The 24,381-nt window shown below is 43.0% G+C and overlaps 1 protein-coding gene across 5 annotated transcripts in view; it reads left to right on the top strand.

Moving 5' to 3' along the window:
* Positions 1 to 24,381, top strand: part of CNTNAP2 (contactin associated protein 2) — a 2,042,838-nt gene that overhangs the window by 1,885,501 nt on the left and 132,956 nt on the right. The gene's annotated exons all lie outside the window — the stretch shown is intronic.

Raw genomic sequence — 24,381 nt, 5'->3', positions numbered from 1 at the left:
TCAGCCACAGGGATTGTACCCCTGAGTTGGGAAGCCCTGTCCCCCTTCTCCAGTCACACAACGAGATGTGATTGTGCTGAAATTCCTGGATGTGCTTAGAAAGCCAGACGCTTTAATTCACTTGAATCCAGTCTGGAAGGACTCCATAGTCTGGGGTGCTCTGGACTTTCTCAGCCTGCCCCCAGCCCCCCAGTCCAGCCCACATGGAAAGCAAAAGTAGAGATGGTGGAGGAAGAAAAGCTAAAATAAAATGTTAATTGTGATTATTTCTGTGAAAAGGGATTATAAATTGTTTCATTTCCTCTAGAGTTTTTGGTATTTTCTCATTTTTTTGGTACAAGTGTGTGTTGCGTTTTTATAATCAAACAGAAATGTAAAATACACCTGTATCCTCATACACCTATTCTGATGGCCCCCAGTTACAATAAAATACACTGCCAAATATATTTAAATAATTTCAACTTAAAATGTACTTCTAATCAAAGAACAATTTAAAAAAAAAAAGGCTAACTCAAAGATGAGTTTTTAAATGCTATGGAATGATGCCTTTGGAATTAAGGTGAAATCTTATACATTTATACATGTACAAACATCATATAATTTAAATGATGTTTATCAGTGTTTATAGTGTTTTTAAAAGCTTTCCTAGCTAGGTTTGGCTAAAGCTAACATTAAATTAATTTGCATTCCCTGAGCACACACTGTCTGAAATGGTGCTGAACACTTGAGGGAAATTGACCTTGGATGAAACATTTGCTGCCAAAAAACAAAGTGCCCAATCTCCACAAAGATAATGAAGAACTGACTCTCAGAGTCATCAGATGCCCGCGTGAACCGGAGCCCGTGACAACCCTCAAGTGGCGTCATTTATGAAAACTCACAGTTGCACCGGTGATAATAGCTAAAGGCTTAATGCTAGTCAAATGTAAAGCAAGCCCTGAGCAGGCAGAGACCACCTGAAAAATACTGTGTGCTGGAAAATCCGGCCAATTAGCATGAATCTAAGAGCTCAACACTACAAGGAATCATTTCAAAGTCTTATATTGCAAAGTCTTTCTTCTTACTTTCCTTCCTGCCTGCTGTTCCTGGCTTCTCCCGACCTTCTTCTTTCCTGCCTTTTGTCCCAACCACATTGCACAGGGAGGACATAAAATGAAATAGAAAGTCAAAGTAAGTCACGGAAAGCAGGGGCCCCAAGAAAAGGAGGAGATGGAATGCAATTAGAAGGTCAGAAGGTCTTGCCTACTTTGGAAGTTTGGTTCCGAATTTATTAGTGGCCAGAAGTCCACAACCCATAAGAACAAAATATGCCAATTCCTCTAGAGAACTGGAATTTTTCTTACTCTATCACTCTTTTCTTTTTTTTTTTAATCTACCACAGATTATATTTATGGGCATAGCTAACTGCCCGTAGCACAGTCCAACATCACATGCATGACGGTCGTTCACATTCATTGATGCTGACTGTGGTCCAGGCTCTGTGCTCGTGCTTGACACACATTCTCTCATTTAGTCTTCTCAAGAGGCTGATGGGGATGGACCATCAGGATCCCCAGTTTAGAGATGTGGAAACTGACGCTCAGAGAGTGCGATGAAGCCCACCCGAATTTAGGAAGCCGTGAGGGGCAAAAGCCTAAAGGAACCCGTGTCTACACATGCTCCTAACCATTACTTACTAAAGAGGTGTCTGAGAGGATGGCCGTAAAGTTTTACAAGGGGATATTCTAGCCAGTAAGAAATTGAGTGATGTTATCGTTGTTGTTGCAGAGTAGTTCAAAAATATGCAAAAGCACAGAAAATAATAAAACCTACATCCACCGACGGAGACCTGTTGTATAGCACAAAGAACTCTACCCAGTATTCTGAGATAATCTGTGGGGGAAAAGAATCTGAAAGAGAATGGATGTGTGTACATGTATAACTGAATCACTTTGCTGTACAGCAGAAATTATCACAACCTAGTAAATCAACTATACTTCCATAAAACTTTAAAAAAATGAAAAAAATTCCTCTATGTACCCACTATCCAAACGTTAAAATTTTTGGCATTTCGCAGGAACACCCTGGCTGCTGGAGCTGGACTCCGGCAGGCTATATTTCTTCAGATTTTTGAAATTGCAGGGATAGTTGAAGGCCCTTTTTCTTGCTTGTTACATAGTGCCTTCACCAACATTTTTGCAACAAATGAGTTTTCACAAACCTGCCTGCTGTAGCATTTGCCTAGGGTAGTCAAGCAGAGCTTTAAAATGGATTTTAGGAGTTCATTGGTAGCCTAGTGGTTAAGGACTTGGCTTTATCACTGCTGTGGCTTGGGTTTGATTCCTGGCCTCGGAACTTAAACATGCAACAGGCATAGCCAAGAAAAAATGGATTTCAGCCGAAACAATTCTGCAGCATAGATGAAGGGGACAAGGGCTGAGATGAGACAGCCTTCTGATATTCTGGCCTGATCCAAGCATCAAATTAGCTCAAAAAAATGAATTAACTGCATGTTCTTTGGGGGTTGTATGGAAGTTAGACAATGGAGGGGTCAGGGGTATGTTCTCTGGCACAGATACTCAGAATCCATACTCTCTAAAAATCAAATGAACAGATGGTAAAGATGTATCATTTTGGCTTTTATGTAACTGGAGGGCCATCCTGTCTTTGCCAAGAAGAAGCTGACAGATTTCCTGCAAGTAAAATAAGGAGCTTCTTAAAAAAAAATTCCAACTCTCCAGGAACAAATGATGATCAGGTCCCCAAATTTTTATACTACAATGAACATGACTTCAATCATTTTCATCAGGAATTTTCAAAGCAAATGTTCCTCACAATCACTGAAGTCTGTCTCTTAAAATAAAGACAATAATTTCTTACCTGCTATGAATCCAAATTTCAACGAAATTGTATAAAAACAAGTGCGTCAATCACTATGCTGAATACAAATCCTAAAATGGCCAGAGCAGTGTTACCAACAATAGCAACAAGCATTGCATGTAAATGCCAGGGATGGAGAAAAAGACACAAATGCAAGGACAGCACCAGTTGTTCTAACAACCCGAAAGTGTCAGTGGCTTAACCCAATGAACTTCTCTTATACCAGATATATATTTTTTTTGAAAGGAAAGACCTGTGGTCTTTAGCAGTGATGAAATCATGCTGGATATACCCACTGCTGCTGCCCTTAGCTGTGGGAGTAGTTCCTTGATGAGGCTGAATTCCCATCCATTATTTCCTTGGCTCTCCATGGCTCTCTGAATTGAGTGTTGGTGATTGTAAATTTCCTGATGCTGTGCAGCTTCCAGGGACCACTTCCTGCAGGTGTCAATTGCACTGAGGGTTGTTCTCACAAGCCTTTGTAGACCAGACCTGCAGTTTCTTTGCCGATACAATTAGTTCAAAACCTGAGTTGGCTTCTGATCTGTTTGCTCTGGTCAGTTTCATGTACCTGTAGATTTATCCTACATTCCTTCCTAGATCCATCTCTTGGACTGACATCATTATTCACTTCCAAGTACCCATACGTCTCTCTCAAGGTCATGGCAACTACACTGAGGCCACCTGAAACAAAAGGCTTGGTGGGGAGTAAAAACTCTTAATTTTAACTTTGCGCATGGGGCTAAGTCAGTTTGCTGAGCTGAGAAATCTTAATGTGTCTTTATCGATCCAAGATTTTCACAGTTTTATTTCTTACTTTTGGACTTTATTCCCTTTCATTGATGCTTGGAAACTGGCCAATTCTTTTCTGGAGTCATGTCTTCCTTGACATAGACCTCACGAAACCACAGATACCTGTGGCCATTCTGGCTCTTTGAAAACACTTTCGCTAAAGCCACAAGTCACAGGCACTTGGTCTGCCCTCAGGTTACGTGAGGTGATGGTTTTACAAAACATTTTTTCGTATACCACTATTGTCCATGTCTCCAGCCTCTAATACCCATTCCACAGGACCAGTGCTACAAAGTTTAGGTTTCTGTTGTGGCAGTACTCTGCCTCAAGGTACTTATTTATGTATTAGTTTGGGGTAATGTTAGCTGCTATAACAAAAACTGCGTAGATTGTGCATCAAGTTGTGTACATTAATTATGTACAGCTCTTTGTAGGTCAAAAATTAATAAAAATAAAATAAATTTATTTATTTAAATTTATATAAATTTAATTTGTTTTATTGTTGCAACAACAATGGAAAGATTTTGGAGAAATTTTATTAGCAGTGAAATGGAAAGTAATTCAAGTATGGAACTATAGGGCAGCAATATATGTTAATTGACATAAACATGGATGAGCAGGGGGCACTGCATTCTGTGTGTGGAGTGCTGTTCAATTATTAGGTGTTTCAAGTTGCTTCCTCAAGCCGGGAAGCATTCCCTCTACCAGAAGGGCCTGCGTGATCAGGGGATGTGGTGCTCAAATCACATTCACCCATAGCCTCACTGGAGATGCTCAGCCTTAGAAGCTGGGAACACCTGGTACTATCAGCCCCATTAAACAGCTGAGAAAACAGAGAGTGAGGACATCCAAGTGACTATAAGATCCCAGTGCTCAAGAGAGACACTCTTATCCAGAAGCCATATAATGGACCCCTTCCCCAGGGGCTGCTCATCGCTAACCCCACTGCCTCTTTGCTGCCTTTGAGTATTGTCAAGAGAACCAGGCTCACCTCTGCCAGTTCGCCTTAGAAACTTTTGAAAAGTTTGGGAGTTTTAAATTAAAGTAAGTCTTTGGGGGTGGGGGATGTGTCAGTGTTCAAAGTCAATTAGGGTAGTGTGGGAGGCAGTGAGTAGCATGTTCATCTGTTTTGACCTATTTTGTGAGGTGCAGAGAGCAACCGAGAAGGTACTACCTGCAGCTGGGAGATGAAACATGGCTGTTAAATGCTCTTTAGGAAAAGAGTTTGACAAAGCAAGCTTTTTAAAAACTTCTATTCATTTTGTATCTTGCACATTTAATCAATTCTTTGATGAGGTCTGATATTTTTCTGGTAGCATCTTAGACAACCTACAGGATGGGAGAAAATATTTGCAAACGATGCAACCAAGAAGGGATTAAATTCTAAAATATACGAACAGCTCATGCAGCTCAATATCAAAGAAAAAACGAAATCAAAATATGGGCACAAGATCTAAATGGACATTTCTTCAAAGAAGACATGCAGATGGCCAAATAGGCACATGAAAAGATGCTCAACAGCAATAGTTTTAGAGAAATGCAAATCAAAACTACAAGGAGGTATCAATTCACACCAATCAGAATGGCCATCATCAAAAAGTTTACAAACAATAAATGCTGGAGAGGATGTAGAAAAAAGAGAACACTCCTGTACTATTGGTGGGAATATAAATTGGTACAGCCACTATGGAGAATAGTATGAAAGTTCCTTAAAAAGAAACTAAAGATATGGTTATCATACGATCTACTAATCCCTCTCCCAAGCATATATCTGGAGAAAACTCTCATTTGAAAAGATACCTACATCCTTGTGTCCATAGCAGCACTATTCGCAATAGCTAAGACATGGAAGCAACCTAAGTGTCCATCAATAGATAAATGGATTAAGAAGATGTGATACATAGATACAATGGAATATTAGCCATAAAAAAATGTGAAATAAATGCCATTTGCACCAACATGGATGGACCTGGAGATTATCATATTAAGTGAAGTAAGTCAGACAGAAGAAGACAAAAATCATATGTTATTTATAGATATTTGTACTTATTGGTGTAGAAAAGTGCATGCAAGATGATTCTCAGTGTTATAAAATTAATGATAGAGAGCCTTTAAAACTGTGAATAGTGTGTATGTTAAACAAGAAACAGAATAAGTAACCTACCTACTGTGATTTATGAAAGGGTATATTTAATTTGAAATGCCAAATCAGGTGATAGTCTCCTTAGAAAAAATATCTTAATGCAGTGGGGAGGAAACATATTTTTTAAAAGAAATGCCCTGTTAAGATTTGCTAGAGGTCATAAAATCGCAACTTTTCTAATTGAAGAGAGGAAGTCAGCAATTCAACTTGCAGGCCAGTGTTTGTGCCACATAGAAAGTTCCACATCCGTCCTCCAGGAAGCACAGACATAACTCCTGGTCCTTCCATCTCAGCATCCTTCTTTCCTGTGTGAGCATGGAGCCTGGTATGAAATTAGATGCTGAAGGAGATGAATTATTTAAAGATGTGGGCCTTTATTACCCTTGAACTTTCTGCCAATAAAGAACAATACGAAAAAGTATATAGCTGTAAACACTTCTGAGATTTTTAATATCAGAGGTTGTTCAAGCCTTTATTAAAGAAAAGAACACTGTTTGAAAGCATTACATCATTTTAGGGATGTCAGAACAAGTAAGGGAAGTTGACCTCACCAGCCTAAATCCTGCTCTGAAATTACATTTACTGTACCTTCTTCCCTTTGGCTCATTTAGTGTTTATCTCCTCTGGATGATGAGCTCACAGTCTTGGCTGTGCGCTGCAAGCATACTTGACAGGAGGGAGGCAATTTCAGGAATGGTGAAAAGCGCTTCAGTCTCTCCAATTTCTTCCTTCCTGAGAGTGCTCTGACCCAGTCTCTAGCTCCCTGTTGAGGTTTTACTGCTTAACTTTCTGCCTGCATGGAAGACTGACCGCTATGTTTAACCCTCTGGAGGGTATAGGTCAGTGTTTTATTAGTTTCTTCTATCATTACAATGGTTTAATGCCATAGCGGATACTGGGAAGAGAGGAGACAAGGATTTGTCTGCTGGAAACCTGCCCACTAATTTGGTCTGCACAGGAGTCAGATTTGGCCCCGTTTTCAGGATTTCCAAGATCCAGACAAGCCTAGTCACAACCAAGACATATCAGAAACCTCATGACCACCTTAGCTTTGTGTCACTTGGTTTGGGGTTAGGCTTTGGTCCTTGCCCATGGAAGGGTATTTTAGCGAGTTTCCCTTATTTAATTCTGAACAGAAAGTAGGACTGTTTGGCGAAGTAACTCCACAAAAGAGAAACAAGATACACAACCATCAGTGCTGAGGATTCCTCCCCATGCCATGCCTTCACATCACCCTATGGCTTTAACCTGGTATCACCTCTATCCTCAGCAGTCTGGACACTCAGTATGTAAGGGTACAGGTGCTAGGACTGTCTGGAGATGCCTGGTATAGCTCTCATCTAAGACAAAACATTCTCCAGATGGTTCTGAGCTGCTCCATTAACAGTGCACTTTTCTCATATTAAAACCACATGAGGGAGTTCCCGTCGTGGCTCCGTGGTTAACAAATCTGACTAGGAACCATGAGGTTGCAGGTTTGATCCCTGGCCTTGCTCAGTGGGTTAAGGATCCGGCGTTGCCATGAGCTATGGTGTAGGTCACAGACGCGGCTCAGATTCCCCACGTTGCTGTGGCTGTGGCGTAGGCCGGCAGCTATAGCTCTGATTAGACCCCTAGCCTGGGAACCTCCATATGCCGCAGGAGCGACCCTACAAAAGGAAAAAGACAAAAAAAAAAAAAAAACAAACAAACACATGAGGATGGAGTTCCCTGGTGGCATAGTGGGTTAAGGATCCAGTGTTGTCACTGCAGTGGGGCTCAGGTCACTACTGTGGCAAGGGTTTGATCCCTGGCCCAGGAATTTCTGCATGCAGCAGGCACAGCCAAATAAATAAATAAATAAATAAAATATATGAGAATCAGTAAGAATTAAACACAATGGCATCTAATTGACAGTATCTCTTACTCATGTCCCCTACCCAGCCCAGCCCACCACATGACAGGAAATCCCCAACAGCAGCCACTCCTTAGTCCTAACTTGGGTAAAGCCTGGTGGTCATCAGTACCATTCTTAAGGCTGCTCGATGATACGAGGTACAATTAAAGTTAACCTCATTCAGTTTACACTTGAGGAGAACAAATATATGCTGGTTACTGACTACATGAGACAAATGCAGGTGGATGATGCTGAGTTGGTGGGACCAGGGGAAGGGAACAAACTGTATCTTTTACCCTTAATGAGTCTGTATTCTGGAAGGAGAGAGAAGCTGTGTAGACACTTGACGTACACTCCTTCAAGCAGCAGAAGCTCAGCCCACCTGTTTCTCCTCTGGAAGAGACTGTTTAACAAGCTGGGTCTCCCTGCCAGTGTGTAACTACCAGACAGATGATCTGACAGAAGAGAGTGTGGGCTGGTAATAAGGCCACAGCACACGAAGCAAGCTTTCCCTTTGAGGATGGTCTGAATCTGAACAGACACCTCCATGGATTGGGATTGTTAAATTCAAAGGTTGTTACTAAGACATAAACTTTTAGTCCCTTACTAACAGATTGCTCCACCTTCTCTCTGTTCTCTGGCAAGGCACCACTCTATTTTACTTATTTGTAGAATGGGAATAAGGCCACCTGTTTTAATGGGACGTGTGTGTGTGTGTGTGTGTGTGTGTGAAATGAAAATATACATGAAAATATCTAGCACAGTCTGAAGACCAGTTAATGCTACTTCCCTTCCTTTTTTCCCCCATTCTCTTCTCTTCCCTAAAAGCAAAGAGTAAGAGAGCAGCTGCCAGGTCATTATCAATAGGGCCTTTAGGACCAAGGTTCAACCCAGGGAGCAAGTCCTTGGCACCCTGTATGTTCACAGTGGGCAGAGTGGCTGCGGCCCCCCGGAGTCGCGGTCCAGCAGGAGAGACCATCAATCATACAGACATGAACCGGGGACCAGTGAAGTATGAACTTGTGCTGAGGAGGCCCAGAAACAGGGAGAAATTAATCATCCTTGGGGTGGGAGGAAAGGATCAGAGGAGACCTAGGAGGCATCTGAGCTGTTCCTTAGCATTTCCACGAGAGGCTCTGGGAGGACCCCATTACCGGACTTGATTTTTTACCACAGGGATTCAGCATTGGCTACTCTGCAATTCATAAAAATTATAGAGAGGAACCAGAGGAAAAAATAAGTTCAACCCATCAAACTCATCTGATCTGAGACAGAAAAAGACTCATAATGAATACGTCAACACTTCCAAGTTTTTCATTTCTTTGCTAAAGCAGTTTCATCTGCAAATGAATTATGCACTCCAGGGCTAGACAGGCCCTCCATTCCTACACTCCAGAAAAAAAAAAAAAAAAAAAGGGTTTACTTGGCTTTACATTTCTTACAGCTCAGTGGGAAAGAGGTTGCAACCCAATTTCTGATCCAGTTTAGGGTCTGAGTTGTCACTTCTCTCTTCCCGCCTCCAGAATATAGCCAAAGCTTATAGACCCAAGGTTGGAGAGAGTTCATTCCCCCTCACTTTGAGTTCATCAACCATCTCTCAAGAAAGAAGATAAGGCCCCCGGATCTCTATTTCGTCTGGCATGAAAACTGAAGTCCAGTCTGTTAAGGCATACATCATTATATCAGTCTGCAGTGCACTAAAATCACTCTCAAAGATGGTCACTCTCGAAGCTATTTCTTAGCATAAAAGACAGAGCGACTGTTTCCCATGCACAGGTAACTGAAAGCAGCTTCCTAGCTCATATAAATATATCTCCTCTCTGAAAAATAAATGTATCTCCTCGTGCAGCCTGAGATTCAGAAGGGTTCCACACTGCCCTTCTCAGCAGAGAGAGAAGTCAGCACTGGGGTTGGCTGAGGATTTTGATCCACCGGTGACCTGGAGCAGGTCTTGAGCTGTGCTAAAATGCCCTCTAGTGGTCATTAGCCAGAGGCAGTGCTGAGCATGCAGAAGAGAAAACTTCCATGGGAAACTAGCATAGGTGAGGTTTCTGAAAACGCTCATCTAATCCAGGGTCACTCATTACCGCGTGGGTCATTTGCATCTACTACAGAATCTTGGGATGGCAATAGGGGTTGGTGTTGCATTTATAAATGGGAGCTTGTGGGAGTTCCCGTCGTGGCTCAGTGGTTAATGAATCTGACTAGGAACCATGAGGTTGCAGGTTTGATCCCTGGCCTTGGTCAGTGGGTTAAGGATCTGGCGTTGCCGTGAGCTATGGTGTAGGTTGCACACATGGCTCAGATCCTGCGTTGCCGTGGCTTTGGTGTAGGCAGGTGGCTACAGCTCCAATTAAACCACTAGCCTGGGAACCTCCATATGCCACAGGAGCAGCTCAAGAAATGGCAAAAAGACAAAAAAAATACACACACACACACACACATATATATATATATATATAAATGGAAGCTTGTCAATGCCAGGGTTTTTTTAAATAATACTTTTTATTCTGATACCTTCTCTAATCTTAGGAGGAAGCATTTTTTCAGTGTTTTAAAGTTCCTTAGCTCTGTATGTACATAGAATGTTAATTGCTCAGCCCTGTCAGCTTTTTCAGTTCCTTTTCCACCTCTTCCACAAATGATGGGAAATTCTGGTCCAACCCAGGGATGTCACTCCTTCTTGTGCTTCTCACGGCACTGTCCCTGAGCCCTGGGCACTGGGACAGTGAAGACAGCCACGAGAAGTGTCTGCTGAGTGACTGGATAAAAGAATAAACTGCACTTATAAATCATGGGTTCTGAGCACACTTTCTGCATTTAAGAGCACACAGATTCTCTCTGCTTCCTAAGGTGACTTGGATGTGCATTCTTCTCTGCCATCGCTTAGTGACCTAAAAGAATTAGTCCTACTTGAACACCTCTGAGATGAGGAAAATATCCAAATGCTGGAGGGGGGTGGTAATAAAAAAAAAAACTTCATGAATAGAAACGAGGGTCTGAGCTAGTGGTTCAAAAATGAAGATGAAGAAAGAGCGACAGAAAGGAAGTGAAGTAAGAGAGTAAAGAAAGCAGTTGAGGAAAAAATGCTGCTTCCTCAAGCATCCTTCCCTGTCACCCAGCCACCAGCAGGGGTTAAACTGAAGAATGGATAGAAATAAGCCCACTCTTCCAGCCTGCGTCCTGGTCCCATGTGAGAGGAACATCTGCCCTATCGCCTCTATCTACAGGGTGCTTAGCCCCCACCACCCAACACTGCAGATGCATGGCGGGGCCAGCAGCAAAATAGCTGACAGGTTTCTATGTAGCTTCTGACCTCTGACATTCAGAACATCTCTGAAACCCCATTCTGCAGCCAGAGATGGGTGCAGAGGGACAGGGTTATGCAGATCAGAAGAGGTAGCAAGATGGGGGTGGGGAGCATACCAGGCAGAAGTGATGCCCTGGTGCCCCACCCTCCGTTCATTGCCCCACCCTCCCATCATGCTGGCCTCGCTTTGCAACAGCAAGGACCCAGGAAGACATGGTAGAGAAGCCCACAGACCCCTGGGCTATCACTCCCATGAGCCATGTGTCCTTTGAGGCAAAATAACTTAATCGTGGCACCTCAGTTTCCCCAACTGTAAAATGGAGTGAATCAGAGTATGTGCTCGCAGAGTTTATTGCAGATTGATTGAAATAATATTTGTAAAGTACCGAAGGTGGGCTCTGACCTGGTGACTTTCGAGAAACGTTGGGATGCGGAATTCCCGTCATGGCTCAGAGGTAACAATCCCAACTAGCATACATGAGGACGTAGGTTCGATCCCTGGCCTTGCTCAGTGGATTAAGGATCTGGCATTGTCATGTAGGTCTCAAACATGACTCGGATCCTGCTTTGCTATGGCTGTGGCATAGGCTGGCAGCTGTAGCTCCGACCCCTAGCCTGGGAAATTCCATATGCTGCAGATGCAGCCCTAAAAAAGCAAAAAAAAAAAGAAAAAAGAAAAGAAAAGAAATGTTAGGATGCAACACTGATGATGATGATGGTATGGAAGAGGAAAAAGAAGAGGACCAAGCTTGGAGAGGGGGGGATATTCTTTGCACTTTTCCTCCTTCTCCTAAACCCTTTCAGCCACATGGTCTTTCTTCCTGAGATTGCTAAAAGAACCCAAGCAGCAGCCAGGAGCCAAACATTCTCTAGAAGATTGATTAATAATGAGATGAGATTTAGGCAAAGAATAGAATGGGTCTGGGGTCACCTTGAGGTTCAAGAGTCTCAGGCTCACCCAAGCCTTTTCTGTAGTATGTTTGAACACAAGACTCCAAGTAGAAAGCTAAATCTAACTGGCTTCCAGGCTGATAATTACCTCGGTCCTTTTTGTTATAGCTCACACACACACACACACAAACACACACACACACACAGGGCTGGGTCACAGTAGAAGTGAATGCTCTTCTTAGATCTCTTACCTCATTTTCCCTGGTCTTCTCTATTTCCCATTCCTCGCCACCTCTACTAAATCCTTCCATCCCTCCTCATATTTCACTTCTTGGAACAGGCTCCAAACGTAGCCTTAAAAGACTGTGGTGTTTCCAGGGAGCTGAGCTCTACTGCTTCCTATCAAGACTACAGAACTGATCATCAGATCGAGCTTTTATACCCATGGCATTTACCCCACAGTCTGAACTCACTCTGTGTATAACGATTTTCTTGATACAACTTGATGCTCTTTCACCTGGAACAGAATTTAAAGGATGTGGTTATCAGTCCTCTGATAATTGCTAATTTTTAGACTCTGTCCTGAATATTGTTATTGCTGCCAAAACCTACTGGCAAAGTAATATCAATAGAGCCTCTGTACTAAAAAGAATGTGTTTGCTGAGTTTTTTTAATATCAGGGACTTTAACTATATTACAGTTAAAATCAATAGAAATGTAACCTTTTGGACCACATAAAATGAGTTCATTTTTATTATTAGTCTTTTTCTGCCATTACAGTATCATGATTGCAAAAGGAACTAGGTCAACTCAGGCTTTATTGAAAGACCATTAAAGAAACAAACTCAAACTCATTTAAATACTGAAGCCAGTGCTGCAGAAAGATCAATAAAGTAAAAGCACCTGGGGTTGCTTTGCTCAAACACCGCATGTATGAGAATCATTCCATAATCACGCTTTGAGCAAACCCATAAACCTAGAAGACCAGTAAATAAGGAAGAAAATGCTATTTCATTAAAGAGGTTTAGAACCGTAAAGCCCTTAACTTTAGTCTAAGACAAGAAGTACAGCATTTAAATTTTTCTCTCCTTATTTTAAATGTCATCTGGAGAAGAACCACTGATCGATGAATGCCGTTTACTTAGGAAAGCCATTAGCTTTTAGGGTTAGGGGAGCGACAGTGATAGAAAGCGCCAGTTCTTTAAAAATAACAAAAACATTGGAGTATGCCCTAATGACCCGAAGTCCTAGAATTACAGGGAGCCGGGAAATGTCTTTCTCACGCCCCCTAGCCTGGTATCTTGCACGCGGTAAGGTGTGTTACACTGCGTACCTAACACTGACTCCGTGGACTTGGACCCGACGCCACCTCTTGGTCCCTCCGCTTCTGCAGATCGGAGTATGACGCTATCCTTTTCTACCTCCTTCCCTAGATACGGGAACAAAAATGATTGTCACAAACCACTTCAACTTCTTCCTCATCAACCGCAATGTAAATTGCAAACTTGAGAAGTAATTTTGCTTAAATAATTTTCGAATCAGAATGATCTTTGTGGACATTGAGTTCAACCTCTGACCCAACTTAGAATCACCACCAATCCCTACCCAGCATTGCCAGATACAGGAAACAGGCTGTTCTTCTTTTTTATTTTTTTCCCTTTTATTGAAGTATAGCTGATTTACAATGCTGTATTAGTTTCAGATATACATTAGAGTGGTTCAGTTACACATATATATATATATCTATTCTTTTTCAGTTTCTTTTCCATGATAGGTTAATGCAAGATATTGAATAGAGGTCCTTGTGCTATACAGTAGGTCTTATTGTTTATATACTTTATATATATTTTTGTGTCTGCTAATCCCAAACTCCTAATTTACCCCTACCCCACTGAAATACAGTGGGATGGCCCCAGCTGGACACATCTTCTCAGGCACATCCTCAGCTTTGCTCAAGGTGGCTGGAGAGCAAAATCACTCAGAAGTCCCTGTGTGGTGTTAGGAAGTATGAGGAGTCATGCCATTTAGTAAAAAAACTACCTGGAAGGAGATGTGGTCAGAGGGGTAATTTGAGGCTTATGCCAAAGTCTCCTTCTTCCCACAGGAAAGCCTCCTCAGCAGTCAAGTCACCCCAGGACAGTCATCCACCTGTGCCAAGGTGGCTTTGGGGCTGGACAGGTATAACCTTCTCAGGAGGGCATGCTGGTGGATGCCTCCAGTTGATGCAATCAGTGGGCCTACTCCAAAGATTTAACTAATTGTCTATTTCAGAGAGGGGCTTATCTTCAAATAAAGCCCTTGTATTTGGACCAGTCATAGCTGGGGCCTCATGCTGAGAACTTGACAATCAGAGTGGTTGTCTGCCTCTACTGGTCAGTGTTGACCAGTCCCAGCCTCAACAGACACACAACAGGTCCTCAATACTGTCTCTCTCTCTCTCTCTCTCTCTCTCTCTCTCTCTCTCTCTCTCTCTCACACACACACACACACACACACACACACACACACTAGTCTACAATGGTTTTCCTTTTCATAGGTTCTCTAGACAGATGGCTCAGATACATTATTTTTTATGGATGGATTTGTTAATAACTTCCCTACACAACTCACCCAGGAATTTGCCAGGAACCACATTTGTTTTTTAAAGGACCAACCCCTGAAGACACATTCATGACAGGCCAAGATGATCTAAGCCAATGAAGACTAAAATAGAAAAGGCTTCAATCATACTTATCAGTCAATACTGTTTCTCATAATTGTTCTCACTCATAATTCTTTATCCTTTTCGCTTAATTAATAGAAAATTTAGCCATCACGTTATATAATTTTAGCAACAGTGTGTTTGTTAATGCCTATTTTCAGAAGTGACCATTCCTAATTTTATTTTTTAACTCCTCTTCTTTGTTTTCCTCCCCCCCCTTTTCTACCCATTGATTTGTTTTTCCTTACTCCTGGAAAGCCATTTTACAGCTTATCACAATGTGTTTTGCCTTGAGGTTTTCAGGAAAATATGCCATATGAAATGAGTTAATTGATGCTAATTATGCTAATTATTATCTAAACCACCCACTATTTGTAATCATTAAATTTGATGGTTATTAAAGTGATTTTAAACATAAAAGCATATAGAAACCATGAGCTATTCTCAAAATAGATCTCTCAAGAAGGAAATTGGAAGTATAATTACTAGATACTGGTTCGGGTGTTGATTTTTAATGTTTTACCATCATTTTCTGAAATTCTCATGTACAAGTCAAAAGACAAACCTGAAAGTCCTAAGTGCGTTCTGACCAGATTCTTTGTAAAAGTTCTATAACATTTGGCCCCTTCCTGCTATACAAGTCTTTGAAATTAACTCTATTTTTAAAATGCTCTATCAGCTATGAAACGAGAATTTCTCTTACTCTTTGATATTATAAAAATTATGCAGATGTATTAATACAAAATCAGTTTTCTTTTTTAAACCCTTTATGCTTTAAACAGTATTCAGTGTTTTTCCAGTAGGTGGAGTATTACACTAGGGAAAGTAGATGAGTATTCAAAAGCTCATTTTTTTTCTTTTCACTCTTTTGAGAAATTTTTTATATAAAACATAAACCATCGAATGGGCTCACAATGCTTTTAACCGCCTCCATACCACAGGATTTCAGCTGCACTAGACTTGAGACAAAATATATTGTGCTGATTACATTTCCATAGTAATGACGGCATTGTGACAATAGTAATAAGGGCTTATAATAATACCCCTCATTTTAAAATTGCTTATCAAGCCATAAATGAAAACTCCTGACATCTCTGAAAGAGAAATTATGCACATGTACAGGAAAGAAAGATCTGTCTCTTAAACCCTTTATTTCTCAAGCCTTAACCATTTCTGGAGAAGAACACTCCTTGTGAGTGGTTCCCGGCCAATGCCGCCACTTCCAGTCTTGAACGGGAGGAGAGCAGTACCTTTTCTTGACACCCTGCTTCCGCCTCTACATTTGTAGAGAATGGTGAAAAACTAACTTACGTTTGTAGGGAAACGTCCCTATATTTGTCGGGGGAAAGGTGAAAAACTAGCTCTTTCTAAGGCCTTTGCCTGCTTGACCATCCCCGGTGAACCTGACTTTTTTAATAAACATCTCCTCGGGGTGAATGTTGGGAGCACATTTGCTGAGATGGATAAATACATATGGCGGAGACAGCTCCTGGTCCCTGGCCTGGGTCTCTGAAATGAATGTGAGAGACCTCTGCCTCAGCTCACAGGGGACTCTTCTCCTGCCCTGCATCATCACTCGGATTGGCTGCAGGGGGACAGCACACTGAGGGACCACTTTCCCAAGTGATGCCCTGGAGCTGAGTCTTAGCAAAAGATTCTACTCAAAGCCCTAGGCATCTGGGGAAACACTACTCCTTAGGCCCCTAGCGGCAAAACGTTTTCATAGAATCCTTACATACTTCCTGGTCCAGCCTCCTTGGTTTACAAATAAGGAAGCAAGTCCTGGGAATCTTCCTGACATGTCCTCACCCAGCTGTTCACTGGCAGAGACAGGACCAGTCCTCTGGCCTCCTGTCTTATGCCGGAAGCCTAGGCGAGTTCCCTAGTGACCCTGGTAAGGAAAGCAAAAAGATTCACAGTCTTCCCCACCCTCCAAGAAAGAGAATCAAGACCCTCAGATCTTCTGAGGATGAGCGGTGGAAACAACCACCACTTCTCCTCCTTTTTGCATTCTCTTAGTCCAGTGATTCAGATTTGAAGAGTCTCCCAGCTCCCATGTGCAAGGCGTTCTCCATTCGAGAGAGGCTGGGGTCCAGTGGATTCAGCAGGATCTTTCCCAGGTGCAGAGGGAGAGCTGCTTTCCCTTGGTCTTGGAGTGGAAGGACCCCAGACCTACTCGCAGGCTGAAGAAAAGGGGGCTAGAGGTGGTCCCTCTGCTTTGCTTCCAGGCCGCACCCCCTCTAGTCTTGCTGGAAGTGCATTAATGGTTACTCAATTGGAAGTTGTCTGTGTGGTTAAGCCCAGCTCATTGAGGGACGGGAAGGAGGCTTTGGGCAGTGATGAGTGAGTGGGGGAGATGAAATACCCAGAACAAGAACTAATCCAGTCATTGTGTTCGATGAAGGGAGAGCAGGGGAGCTTGGTAGGCAAAGGATCCAAAGGGACCAGAGCCCTGAAGCAGGTGTAAGAGGACACATGAGTCCAGCCGAGAGAGGGTGCTTGGGTGGGGTCAGAGCAGAAGGAGGAGAGGGGAGCACTGCCCCTGCCTCCCTTCATCTGGAAGATGCCGCTGTCCCTCTGATCGTCCCAGGGCTATCATCTGACCTGAAGAGGCACAGGCTCCCTGGCTTGTCCATCTGCAGGTGACTGAAATGGTCATTCAGGGAGACACCCTCCGTAACCTGTTCCAGCACCTCTGTCACAGGCATTCCTTGCTATCCTGAGGCTGAAGGCTGGACTCCTTCTTATTTATTCTGTGGTTCTGTTACCGGGGAGAGACTTTCCTGGCCTCTTTCTTCTCTTTAAGCATCTACAGAACAGCAGACTTTCCTGAGCAGCTTACGCCAAAACCAAAATAAGGCAGATGTCACAATGACCTCCCTGACGGCCACCTGCCTTCACTTCCTTGGCTGTTCTCGGAATTGGAGGGATGGTCCTGGCAGCATCAGAAAGTGGCTGGCATGCTGCCTCCCAGGATGCACTGCGCTGCTCAGCCACCTGGTCCCAGGAAGGTGCCACCCTGAACTTAACGGCTCCAGGAGCGTAAAGATTCCGACTGTAGCCTTGACATCGGTCAGTCTCAAGGATGAAGTCAGGCTTACTCACCCGGACCCCTGGCCATAAAATCCTATGCGGGCCTCAGTGCGGTGGGTCGTCCCTAGAGTTCTCCTCCTCTAAGCGTGGAAGTTTGAGCAGAAGCCAAAGCTTGGGTTTCCATATCCTAGATACACACATACACAGACACACACACTTCAACACGGCTCATAAAATAAATGTTCAATGAGCATCTAAGATGATACAGGCCCATTCTGTGTGGGTGATAAATGGACCAGGAGATTTACTAGACAATCCGAAAGCAGAGGTGGGTTGCTCTCGCCTGAGCTCCCCTGACATCTGGGCATCTTTCCTCTGCCTGCTTAGCCCAAGGCTTGAGGTTTCACTAGCGTCTAAGCCTCAGGCCCTGTACCTCTCTTAGAGAACAAGAGGTGAATGGGGTATGGCCCCTGTCCTCTCAGAGTCACTGAAAGGCAGGGGACCGTGTAACAGGTGACAGACCCACCAGGAGCTCTGCTATTATGTCTCCTGCTCACACCTGTTTTTTCTGTCCTCTCCATTAACCATTAATGTGAACAAAGTGACGTCGAGTCGGGAAGACACGGAAAACATTCACACGAATTCACCTTTGATGCTGAGGGTGGATTCTGCCCTTTCCCACTCTCAGCTGTGAGTGGCATGAGGCCTTGCAGGACTCCCATCTGCAGACCCGCAAACAGGATGGAAGACAAGATTGCAGAGAAAGAGACAGCCTCTGCTCCTCCAACGCCCTCTCTGGTGAAGTCACTGGGGTTTCAGGCTGGAAGGGGGGTCAGAATGGGTAACAGGGGAGGCAAGTTCATCATGGTTTCTCATCCAAATTTTTTTTTTTTTTTTTTTTTGTCTTTTTGCCTTTTCTAGGGCCGCTCCCGTGGCATATGGAGATTCCCAGGCTAGGGGTCTAATCGGAGCTGTAGCCTCCAGCCTATGCCAGAGCCACAGCAACTCGGGATCCGAGCCGCTTCTGCGACCTACACCACAGTTCACGGCAACGCCGGATCCTTAACCCACTGAGCAAGGGCAGGGACCGAACCCGCAACCTCATGGTTCCTAGTCGGATTCTTTAACCACTGCGCCACGACGGGAACTCCCTCATCCTAATTTCTGTTTGCACTGACCTCCACCCATGTTTAGCCTTCAGCTCCACTTCGGAATAAAACATCCTTCAAGAAGGTATCTTCTGTATTAGAGATTTCTAAACTGATTCCAATAATTACCCAAAGTTAGGGACTAGAAAAAGAGGCAGGAAATCCCAGGCCCTTGTCTAGAACCCCAAAAATGTGTCCTCAGGGCTGTGTGCCATGTCCCTTCCTCTCTGGAGGTGGGGCTGGACTTGCAGGTGGTGAGAGGTATCGTCTTTCTTCCCTGCCCCTTCTCCATTTCCTCCATTTCACCCCAAAACATAAATAGGCTGAGGAAATCCCTTCAAACTCTGCCAAGACAAACTGCAGCTTAAAATGAAAATGAACAGAAATCACAGAATAATATCTGAACGACATGAAAGTTCTGAACTCAGGGTGTGAAACGGGGAGCCCCAGACTGAGTCAGAAAAGGGGTAAATGTCCAACAAACGAGCGTCCCCTTAAGGGTGTCCTGGGGGTCATGGAGTCACAGGCCTTCACGTTCCTGAGTCTCTATGACACCGTCTTTAATTGCCTCTTCACTGCCCATGAAATGACCATCCTCTAAATGTGCAGCAAAATAGTTCAGTTTGGACCCCAAAGAAATAACCTTGAAATTTATTGCAACTTGACCACGACAGAAGTGTTCATTTGCAGAGAGGCAGCCCCCTGGTGATAGAGGTGAACTGGTATAAGGTGAGGAGAGCTGAGGCTTTGCAGGTTGAGCTTTACCTGCCTTATCTGATCGAATGCATCTTCTCTTTTACATGTAAATATTTAAAATGTTCCTGACCTCTTCCTTCCCTGGTTGAGCCAGTGGGGCTGGTCCGGGAGACTGGTACCTTCAGCTTACTGTTGGCCTTTGTGGCCAGATGTAGCTGGGTTAGGATGTCAGTTCTGCCATTTACTCTCCTTCTGAGTTTGGATCCTTTTTGTAATATCAAAACAACGAACACCTATTCAATGTCTATTAAATGAGGTAAGATGCAAAAAGCCTGGCACAGAGCTTTGCATACAGTGGTTGCTCAATACAGGCATCCACTTTTTGCTGGTGTCGATGCCTGGGTCCAAACAGAGGCAGAAACCACACAGTAGGTTAATCATAGGGCATATGATATAAAAGAATTAACTGCAATAAAGGGAAAGTCCAAGATATGAGGATTCCCCTGTCAAGTGTCCTGGAGTCACCCAGGACCAAGGGAGGGACCCACTGAAGGACTAGCCAGGGTTCCAGACCTCACTGGAAAAGCTGTGGTTCCACCCACCAGAGAGCAGAGACATCTGGGCTGACCCAGCTGGAGCTGGTCTAGGGCTGCTGGGCAAGCGAAAGGCTGCTTTCTGAAGTGCAGGTGGGCAAGCAGCTCGCAGACGTCGTGTTTAAAGGCACGAGCCACGAGCACAGGCAGGAGGCTTCAGAACACATGGGGGTCGTGTAGGACTGCACAGGGGGTCTGGTTTCCAACAGGGAGGGATGTCACCAGGCTCTGGGCCTGTGGCTCCAGCAGACCTCCCACCCTTGCAGACCCTCTGCCTCCTCCCCAATCCCAGGACAGCCCTGGAAGTTTCCAGAAGCCCCTTCTTCTCTCCAGGGCCCTCTGCTGAGAAAGTTTAACATCCTGATCACTTTAAAGGAGGTGAAAGGAATCTGTGTTTAACATAGAGTATATCCTGAAGGGTGAATTGGAGCCAGGAGGCCATGAATTGATTATTGACACTGAGAGACCCAAGTACCAGGGACAGTGGTAGGGCTCTCACTGGGAGAGAGCTGGGAAGAGCTCATTGTGGGGACTGGGCTGTGTTGGGAGGATTCCAGAAAGCAGAACTGGGTGCTCTCAGAAAGCAGGAGCATGTGCTTGGGGGCTTGGGATTGGCATATGCACCCTGTGGTGTATGCTTTGGATGGTCAACAGGGACCTGCTCTATAGCACAGGAAATTCTACTCAATATTCTGCAATACCCTGTATAAAAGAATCTGAAAAAGAATGGGTATCTTTATATGTAGAACTGCATCATCTTGTTGCACAGCAGGAATTATCACAACCTTGTAAATCAACTATACTTCAATAAAACTTAAAAATGAAAAAAAATTTATAAAGAAAGCAGGGGAAATTCAGGCATTGGGCATCTTTTTAAAAAAGTTGACTTACAATGTTGTGTTAGTTTCAGATGTATAGCAAAGCGAATCAGTTATACATGTACATATATCCATTCATTTCCAGATTATTTTCCCACATAGGTTATTACACAGTATTGAATTCCCTGTGCTGTATAGTAGGTTCATGTTACTTATCTATTTTATATATAGTAGTGTACATATGTTAATCCCAACCTCCTAATTTATCCCTTCCCCCAACGTTTCCCCTTTGGTAACCATAAGTTTGGTTTTGAAAACTTTGAGACTGTTTCTGTTTCATGACTAAATTCTTTTGTATCATTTTAATTAGATTCCACGTATTCATGATCTCATATCATATCTGTCTGACTTACTTCACTTAATATGATCATTTCTAGATCCATCCATGTTGCTGCAAATGGCATTATTTCATTCTCTTTTATGGCTGAGTAATGTTCCATTGCATATATGTACCACATCTTCTTTATCCAAGGAATTGGGCATCTCAACAATTTTTTGTCTGGGACGCAAGAGGAATGGAGTTGTTACTTAAGAAACAAGCTGGGAGAAAAGGATTTCAGTCATAATTTTGGTTGCACAGGCTGTTTTCAAAAATTTCCTGTATCCATTTTCTATTGCTGCTATGATAACTTAGCACAAATTTAGGAGCTTAAAACAACACTGCTTTATTATCTTATGGTTCTTGAGGGCAAACATCCAAAATTAGTGTTGCTGAGCTGATGCCCAAGTGCTGGCAGAGCTGGCTCCCCTGTGGATCTGAGAGGAGAATTTGTTTCCTTGCCTTTTTGAGGTTCTAGAAGTCACCTGGATCCTGTGGCTGGTTATCCCAGATAGTATGGGATCCTTAATTAGTCACATCTGCAAGTTCCCAAAGTTGCTCTTCTATCCTCTCCTTTTGACCTCATCCTTTTCCCACAGCGCACCCCGCATCCACAGCCTTCCTCCTGGCACAAAGCAGGAAGGAGTGTGTGTGTGTGTGTGTGTGTGTGTGTGTGTGTGTGTGTGTGTGTGTGTGTGTGTGTGTGTATGTGAGAGAGAGAGAGAGAGAGAAGAAAAAAGTGGGCCAGACTCTTTTCTCTCAGCTCTCCTACTGACCTCTTTGTGTGTGTCTTTCCCTTTTTTATTAAAGTATAGTTGATTTACAGTGTTGTGCCAGTTTCTGCTGTACAGAAAAGTGACCCAGTCATGCATATATATATTTACATTATTTTTCTCATATCATCTTGCATCATGTTCTATCCCAAAAGATTGGATGTAGTTCCCAGTGCTATACAGTAGGACCTTATTGTTTATCCATTCTAAATGTAGTAGTTGGCATCTACTAAGCCCAGACTCCCGGTCCATCCCACTCCCTTCCCCTCCCCCTTGGCAACCACAAGTCTGTTCTCCATGTCTATGAGTCTGTTTCTGTTCTATAGATAGGTTCATCTGTGCCGTATTTTGGATTCCACATATAAGTGATATCATATAGTATTTGCCCTTCTCCTTCTGACTTATTCACTTAGTATGATCATCTCTAGTTGCATCCATCTTGCTGCCAGTGGTATGATTTTGTTCTTTTATATGGCTGAGTAATATTCCATTGTGTATACATACCACATCTTCTTAATTCATTCATCTGTGAATAGACATTAGTTGTTTCCATGTCTTGGCTATTGTGATAGTGCTGCAGTGAACATAGGGGTGCATGTATCTTTCTGAATAAAAGTTTGGTCTGGATATATTCCCAGGGGTGGAATTGCCACAGACACCAGGGTTTAATCTTTATGAATGTTAAAGCCTTCCTGTATATCCTTAGCATTTGTCATATTTTCCATTGTAGTTGTTACAGAAGATTTTCCTAACTGAACAAGTAATTTGGACTAGCATGATATGTCATTTAGATTCCTGTTCCTACCACGTAGATCCCTGTTCATTAATAACTTCATTAACAAATTCAAACTTAGGAGTGTTCATGTTATTTATAGATAAATCAAAACCAGGCAGAGTCACCGAGGACAGAATCAAGATTCAAAAACTTTTGAGTAGGCTGTTACTATGCTTCTAAACAAAAGAAATGCATTTTAATAGAAATAAATGTAAACTTTAGCTTTTGGTTCAAGTCATAAACTGCATATATGTAGGAAATGAAGAGAGTGAAAGTAACCTATGTCCCAGAGACACAAGAAATTTAAAAGTCCAAACCAGAAATTTGATATTTTTTAAAGATTATGTTCCATGTATCCATAAAATGGAATACTGGTCATTCATTACAGGGAATGATTAGTTGCTTGTTGACACGGGAGTTTTGTATTACATTGTTAAGTAGCGAAAAACAAATGCAGGTGCAAAACAATATGTGTACTTGGTTTTCACCTAGTTTTTGTTTAAAAAAAAAAAAAAACCTAAAGAATAGACAAAAATTAAGATTGGTTTTTTTCTGTAAATCTTTTATTTTCTATATAATGAACATATATTTCCTGTATCCATTTTTAAGTTCTTTAACAAAATAGATTAAATTAGAGGAAGTATTTCGGAGGAGAAGGTCACTATGAAGCCTGATACGGCAGCTTACTAATTATGTTGGCACTTGAGCCTTTTGACAGCAGGTTAAAGTGGGTGGAAGAACAACAGTAGCAGTTATGCATGTATACCACCAGATGGCGCCAAAGAAGCTAGTTAATATTTAGATGCAGAAATCCTCACCTTTGCTCCAGAGAAAACAACTTTATGAGATGTAAAATATTTAAGACGCTCTGGCCAGAATAAGTGTTTTGCTAATGATGCACTTGAAATTAGAGAACACTTTTCAAAATTACGGACGAACATGCCAGTGTTTGCTTTAATCATGTTTTTTGGACATTTATGACCGTGCTTACCCAGTCACAAAAAAACTTACCCTGCCAGTTCTGCAGGTCACACCTTCCAAAATTCCTGAGATATGATGACTCTTTGACTCTAACTCTGAAATTCAATAACCTCTGGGGTTTCTAGTAAGCAGCCTCAAGATTCCAGAGTAGGTAATCGTTAATAATTAACCATCATTCCTCAAAGCAGCTCTTTCTCCTCTTAGCAGTGAGATTAGTTCCCTCTCTGTGCTCTTCCAGCCGCCCTCTCCTCCCCAGAGCAGCCCTGCTTCCTGCAGCTTTGCCCATCCTGGCCACTTGGTCACCAGCCAGGACTGGGAGTGGATCTGGTTTCTGGAGTCTGTGCTGCTGGCTTCAGGAAGTAGCTTCTCCATGTAGTTCCTACAAGGAGGTCTTGCCAGATGGTGACGTGGTGTTTCCTTCTGACCCACGCCTTGCCCTCTGCTCACCTGAGCAGGAACTAAACTTACTTCAGGAAAATGAAAGTTTGAAGAGGGCTTTTCACACGTACATACAAAGAAGCAGAGACAGTTCTAGGAACTCACACTGGGAAAACATAGAGAATGTCTGGGTTATAAAAATTCAGCTGAGGCAAAAAACCCACTGAGGGACACA

Source organism: Sus scrofa, chromosome 9 (assembly GCF_054392235.1).
Source record: "Sus scrofa isolate SSC_HxYL_T2T_F1_AM1 chromosome 9, Sscrofa_HxYL_maternal_Yorkshire_Landrace_v2.0, whole genome shotgun sequence".
NCBI classification, from domain to species: Eukaryota; Metazoa; Chordata; class Mammalia; order Artiodactyla; family Suidae; genus Sus; species Sus scrofa.
Note: the sequence above shows the minus strand (reverse complement) of the source record. Positions and strands in the feature narration are given on the sequence as shown.